Below are 6,417 nucleotides of genomic sequence, written 5' to 3'. Positions count from 1 at the left end.
AAAAAAAAAAAAAAAAAAATTAAAGGGTAGAAAATGGTAACTTTCACCTGAGGCATTCTGAGTTTAAGGAGAGAATCAGAAATAGAAGCAGACCACCAGTACAGGAAAAACCAGGAAGTGACCAGTACAACAAGTTAGCAATAGGATTAGTTTTAAAATCAAAGAACTGGGCAGAAGTTATAAACATGTTACGTAGAAGAAGAAATATATTAAGCCATGATCAGCTGGTACTAGCTTTGTATCAATAATTTTATCAGAAAAGCAAACTAAAAGCTAAAGCGGAGGTTTCCAAATCCTTTCTGGGAGTCCCAAGTCTTAGCAATTTTTTCATGACACCCCTAGGCCAAAAGAAATAGGTTCGAACAACTTAATTAGTAGTTATGTCCTTACAACTTAGTGTCTGTTGAGCACTGTAGAACTTATCAAACCTTAGAATCAAATTGGACAATACCACATTGTCATTCCCTGTTCTACATTCACATTTTCATGTAGTAGTTGCTTTTTATCAAAGAAACCTCTGAAAATACATCTTTACAAAGACATGACATCGTAGAAAGGGGTGTAGGTATATAATGTTGAAACCATGAACTACCTCAAAACAAAAGCTGAAGCCTGAGGTGCTCTGGGCACCTCAGCACACAGTTTGGGAAACTGGGAGCCAACAGGAGGGGTCTAAAACGGAGTGGGGAGTGGGTGGGAAACAATGGAAAAGGAGCAAAAGAAAGGTCTTAGGACAGTTAACCACAAGGGGGCAGCACAATAATTGGTAGGGGCAGCACGACGGGGGTTCAAGCAAAGAGATAAGTCAAACCTTTCCATACAAAGGCTGTAATATACTCTCACCATTTCAAGCCCTTAAAGTTCTTTATCTCTTTACACTAGAAAGGAAGAAACACCAGTGGCTGGCAGATCACCTTATGCAGTCATTCTGCCCTTCTCTGAATCTTCTTTGCCTGCCCAGCCATGAACAGTAGCCAAGACTTTTATAAGAGCTAAGAAATTTACAACTTTGCCTGTGTCTTATCCAATTCTCACAACAATCTTATAAGGAAGAGAAGCTAAAAGAGTCGTAAACAATACATCTTTTTTTTTTTTTTTTTTTTTTTTGAGACAGAGTCTCACTGGTGTGCAGTGGTACCATCTCGGCTCACTGTAACCACCACCTCCCAGGTTCAAGCAATCCTCCTGCCTCAGCTTCCCACGTAGCTGGCATTACAGGTGTGTGCCACTACACCTGTTTAACTCTTGTATTTTTTTTTTTTTTTTTTTTTTGAGACGGACTTTCGCTCGTTACCCAGGCTGGAGTGCAATGGCGCGATCTCGGCTCACCGCAACCTCCGCCTCCTGAGTAGCTGGGATTACAGGCACATGCCACCATGCCCAGCTGATTTTTTGTATTTTTTTTTTTTTAGTAGAGACGGGGTTTCACCGTGTTGACCAGGATGGTCTTGATCTCTTGACCTCGTGATCCACCTGCCTCGGCCTCCCAAAGTGCTGGTATTACAGGCGTGAGCCACCGCGCCCGGCCTAACTTTTGTATTTTTAGTAGAGATGGGGTTTCACCGTGTTGGCCAGGCTGGTCTTGAACTCATGACCTCAAGTGATTCTCCAGCCTCAGCCTCCCAAAGTGCTGGGATTACAGGAATGAGCTACTATGTCCAGCCATAAATAATACAACTCTTAAGTGGCAAAAACACTAGGATTCAAATCCAGATCTCACTCCAAAGCCAAAGTACTTTCCTACTCTGCCTCAAAAGCATCCCACCTTTCAGCAATAGCCAGGTGAAGTAGAGAAGCAATCTCATAGTCCCTTATCTGAGACACCTGTCTCAAATGACCAAAAGTACAAAACAAAAAATCCCTAATGAGTCCCTAAAACATGCTATAAATTGCAAATACAGGATATTCAGTTAGAGCAAAAACAAGCACGGTGTGCTCTTCTAGTCATCAACTACTGCAACTTTCCTATTCAGGTAAATACATGTACTATTAAGGCAAGTGCTGGATACATCCGGTTTGTACATACATTACACACCAACAGACAGACAAATGCATGTACAAGCGATTCCCACACAAAGTGGTATAAGGTGAGGCAGATGGGGAAAGGGAGGGAAAAGTTGATTGTTCACCTTCAAATGTTCTCAGTGTTATATCAAAATACAAGCTGAACACCCCTAATCTGAAAAGCTCCAAAATCTGAAACATTTTGAGCACCAACATGATGCCACAAAGGGAAAATTCCACACATAATTACTTAATACAAACTTTGTTTCATGCACAAAAATATTGCATAAAATGACTTAGTGGCTGTGTGAATAACGTGTGCATGAAACATAAACGAATTTCGTATTTACACTTGAGTCCCATCCCCAAGATATCTCATTATGTATATGCAGACATCCCAAAATTTAAATCCGAAACACTTCCGGTCCCAAGCATTCTGGAGAAGGGATTCAAAATCTTTATTTGCAGTAGCCCCAAAACTCACTGTACAAACTTACTATGAAACCAGAAACAAACATCTCCCTTATTCCCATTTCTAGTTTCCTTCTCCATATTTCGCCCTCCCTCTACGACATACTCAGCCGCTCCTACCCTTTCATTCAGAGGAAAGGAGTTTCTCCTGACACATTAGTAATTACCGGAAAACAAACTGGGTAAATTCAACCGACACAGCTAGCTTAGGCAGATAAAACCATCAGGAAGCATTCAGTGTGGCAGCAGAAAACCCAGCAAGAATGGCAAACGTGTTCTTCCAAAAGCTATCTCTTATTGCTTGGAAATAATCCTCTTTGAAGGATTAAGAATCTCTAGCTGCTCAAGGAGAAAGGGTAACGGACAACGTTCTACGTTTCTCTGCAAAGTCATTGTATGTGTAAAGCCAGCAAAAAATGTTTCTTAAAGGATCCAAGACGAACACCACAACACCCCAAAATTACTCTCCCAGATCAACATGAAAAGTTTAGCACTGACATTTTCCGAGGAGTAAGCAACAATGAGCCCTGCCTGTCTTCACAGGCTTCCAGCCTTCCTACGCACGCACTCCCAGCTCGCGACACCCTCGCCTTTATTGCAGCGAAAAAGGATAGCACACCCACCGTCGCGGGAGGAGGAAGAGCCTCTTTTTCTGCAGAAGAGAAACAGTTCACATCTTGTTCCTGTTGCCTGCTTCTAAAACCTAAAAAAAGAAGCAGCAGTTACTACTACCACATAAATTCAGGGAAAATGGATGTTTTTTCTAGGCTGTTTAGCTGTCTAGAAAATTTTTTAAAGGAATAAGGAGGTGGAGGGGTGCGGGAATTACAATACACAAAAGGAAGCAAATATCACTAGTAAAGACTTGTTCTAGGTGTCGTCTTAAAGAGGAAGATTTTTCTGGCTCAGAAGTTTGCTGCTACTCGCAGGGGGTGGGGAAGCGGGATTAGAAGATAGGAAGGGGGTTGAGAGACAACTGCCACCCCCACCCAGACAGAAGCCAGGCAGCTAGAACACCTACCGGCTACCCCGATCAGGCGACCAGAGCGCGCCCTCGAGCCCGCAGGGGCGGCTCCTACCCGGCGGGCCAAGGTCTGCGAAGCCCCGAGGCGGGCTCGGCTCCGAGCGACCTCCAGGCTGGGCCCTCGGGGGCCCTCCCGTTCGGGCTTAGCTCCCACTCACATCCCTCGGCGGCAAGAACCAGGCCTCTCCCTGCGCCGCGGCAGCTCTCCGCCCTGACGCGCGCCGCAAGCCCGGTCCCAGGGGCCGGAGGGGCCGAAACGCCGAGGTGGCGGCGTGAACACCCGAGAGAGCTGGGCGCTAGCCCAGCCTGTCAGCGTCGAGGGAGGCCGTTAGCGGCGTCCGCTGCTGCCCCCTTCTGCTCCTCTTCCTCTCTCCTTCCTGCAGCTCCACACCACCCCCACTTCGGGCAGCTGGGAAGCCCGTCACAGTCGTTGTCTCCACCCTCTTCTGGGCCACACCATCTTCTCAACGCCGCGGGCGACACTGGCTTAGACGCCCTATTAGCTTGGAACTCAACCTCTCGGTTGGCCTGCAGTCTCCCGGACTGGGCCGGGCCGCACGGAGGCTGCCGGAGACCCGAGGAGCGTCCCGCACTGCGCGTGCGCCGCCGGCGCCGGCCGCGAGACTCGCAGGTGGGGGCCGGGCAGGGCGGCGCCCTCTCGGGAAGTCGGCAGGCGCGCGTGGAGATTCCCGGGACTGCCCCTGGACGTGAGCGCGCAAGGAAATTAAGGTGGCGACGCCCACCGAAACACTGGGGCCCGGCGGGAGCTAGGTGGCGGCGCTGGGCCCGGCCCTCCATAGATGGGCGGGTGTACGTGTGGCAGCCGCCAGCCCGGGAAGCGGCCGGGAGTGAGTCAGCCTGGCCGGCCCCCCCAGCACCCATCCTGCAGGGGAGGAGGCCGGGCTGCCTCCACGCTGAGGCTCCCCTCCCCGCACACTTGTCAGCTTTCTGCTTTTGCTTCCACATTCCGGATACAGCAGACTTGTGCTTCCCCAGTCCAGGCTGCTAGGCCGAGAAGAAGTGGCGCCAGGGGGCGAGGACAACGCGCTCACTCGCGCTGTTTCGCGACAGTGCAGCCTGGATCGCTTGACTCGGATCAGGCACCTTGGCTGAAAAGGGGTGAGAGTGAGATGAAGCGCCCAGCTGCCTGCGGGTTGGCGGCAAGGCCTAGCTAATGTTTCTCTAGGCCTTTACCGCTGTGACCTGGTGTAGCCCAGGAGAGGGTGGAGACCACGTCTGTGACGGGCTTCCAGGCTGCCAAAGGGCCTCATTCATTTATTCAAATATTTACTGAGTGTCTACTAGGTGCTGGCCTGTAGGTTCCCAGAGATACTAGGTGAACACTACCCCACACACTCCTTGCCCTGCTGGATTGTATTCTGATGAAAGCAACAAAAGCAAGAAATAAACAAACAAAAAACAATTTACATGCATAATGTGCAGGATGTGTAATTGCCACTAAGAAAATGCATAATTTTCTACTTCCATATACATAATAACAAAGAAAAGAAGTAGAAAGTGAGGAGGGGGTGTGCCACTTTAGGGTGGCCAGGAACGAATTCCTAGAATAAGTGGCATTTGAGCAGAGATCTGAAGGATGAGAATGAGCCAGTCCCTGACTGTCTGGGAAAATAATTTCAGGCAGAGGGACTCCTGCAGGCAAAGACTTTGAGAAGGGAATGTGTTTGCCAAGTTGAAGGATCAGGAAAGAGCTCACTGTTGCTGGAGGACACTGAAGAAGGGGGCACTGGTAAAAGCTGAGACCAAAGACTCACCAGACTGTACAGGGCTTTTTTCAAATATAAGCCCTCTTTCTTATTATTTTTCAAGTATTACCATCAACCTAAATGAAGTGATGCATTCATAGCTCCTGTTTCCCCATACACAAGTGATGCTGCTATTCAAGTCTGTCTTGTACTTAATGGTTGGTTTAAATAAACCTCACCAAAGCAACTCTTGCATTTCTTCTTACATAATACGCATTGCAAAAGGTCTTTAAGCAAATGATAACAGCATAGGAAATGACTTGAATTCACCCTGACACTTTCAAAGTAAATAATGAGCTATGTAAGACGGAGAGATTTGCAGGAAAATTGCATTCCTACAGCCACTGCTTCATAGGCAATATATAGGCAAAATTAATTAGAATTTCTAATTACTAATTGTGACTCAATTGACTTAGAATATCAAGGCCACAGTAAAAGACTACCAAAAGAGTTCTTTTTTCCAGCAAACAAAAACTGATACTGGGATAAAAGCTAGAACATAGACCCACACAATGAAGAAGAGCTGAAGATGGCCTTAATGTCCTGGTTATACGAAAAGCATCTGACCTGTGGAAATGCAAACATTATCTTTTGTGAGGGGGAAAAAAAAATGCTTGTTTTAGAACTCTGAAACAGTGTTACTTTCATTATAAGTGATGTTTCTATATTTTGCAGTGATATGCTTATGTAACAGGCATGGTATCTGTTACTGTCCACAGCCTGTTTGCAGGGAGAAGCCATTTGGAATTAGTGAATATTGAGGATTTTTGTGTGGGGGACCAGATTCTTTTCTTAATATTAATGATATGAGTATGGAAGATGAGGTGGATAGGGCATATATTATTCATAAGCCTATAGAATTGAGAAATCCTCTGTCTACCCACATAGAAAGAGGAAGCAACTTGCCTTCTGTCATTCAGAGAGTGAAAGCCTCTCATCACTAACACATGATTTCAAGTCAATGCTACCTGGAATGTTGAGGTTTTCTCACTCTGTGATTTTTGAGCTCTTTATGTGATTCCTGGTAGTGGCATACCTAGAAATATGCTCCTCAAGGCAAACATTTCAGGAAATTTCCCCTATTGTTTGATAATGATAAAAAGAATTCCAAGGAATTTGACCAAGTCTTTCAGGACATTTTTTTTTTTTTTT

At 46.4% G+C, this 6,417-nt stretch overlaps 1 protein-coding gene across 2 annotated transcripts in view; it reads right to left on the bottom strand.

Moving 5' to 3' along the window:
- The window catches only part of JAK2 (Janus kinase 2), a 124,779-nt gene extending 120,462 nt beyond the window's left edge, over positions 1 to 4,317 (bottom strand). Inside the window, exons 1-2 of one of the 2 annotated variants that reach the window (XM_017496989.2) lie at positions 3,497 to 4,317; positions 3,099 to 3,178 (exon numbers count right to left, since the gene is read on the bottom strand). The gene's annotated coding sequence lies outside the window, so the exon portion shown is untranslated. The remainder of the gene's footprint in view (positions 1 to 3,098; positions 3,179 to 3,496) is intronic. The other variant, XM_017496988.1, reaches the window with a different exon arrangement.
- Positions 4,318 to 6,417: the final 2,100 nt, after the last annotated feature.

The sequence above is a fragment of the Cebus imitator genome, unplaced genomic scaffold, assembly GCF_001604975.1.
Source record: "Cebus imitator isolate Cc_AM_T3 unplaced genomic scaffold, Cebus_imitator-1.0 Scaffold227, whole genome shotgun sequence".
Classification (NCBI taxonomy): Eukaryota; Metazoa; Chordata; class Mammalia; order Primates; family Cebidae; genus Cebus; species Cebus imitator.
The sequence above is the reverse complement of the archived record's forward strand: the minus strand, read 5'-3'. Positions and strand labels throughout refer to the sequence as shown.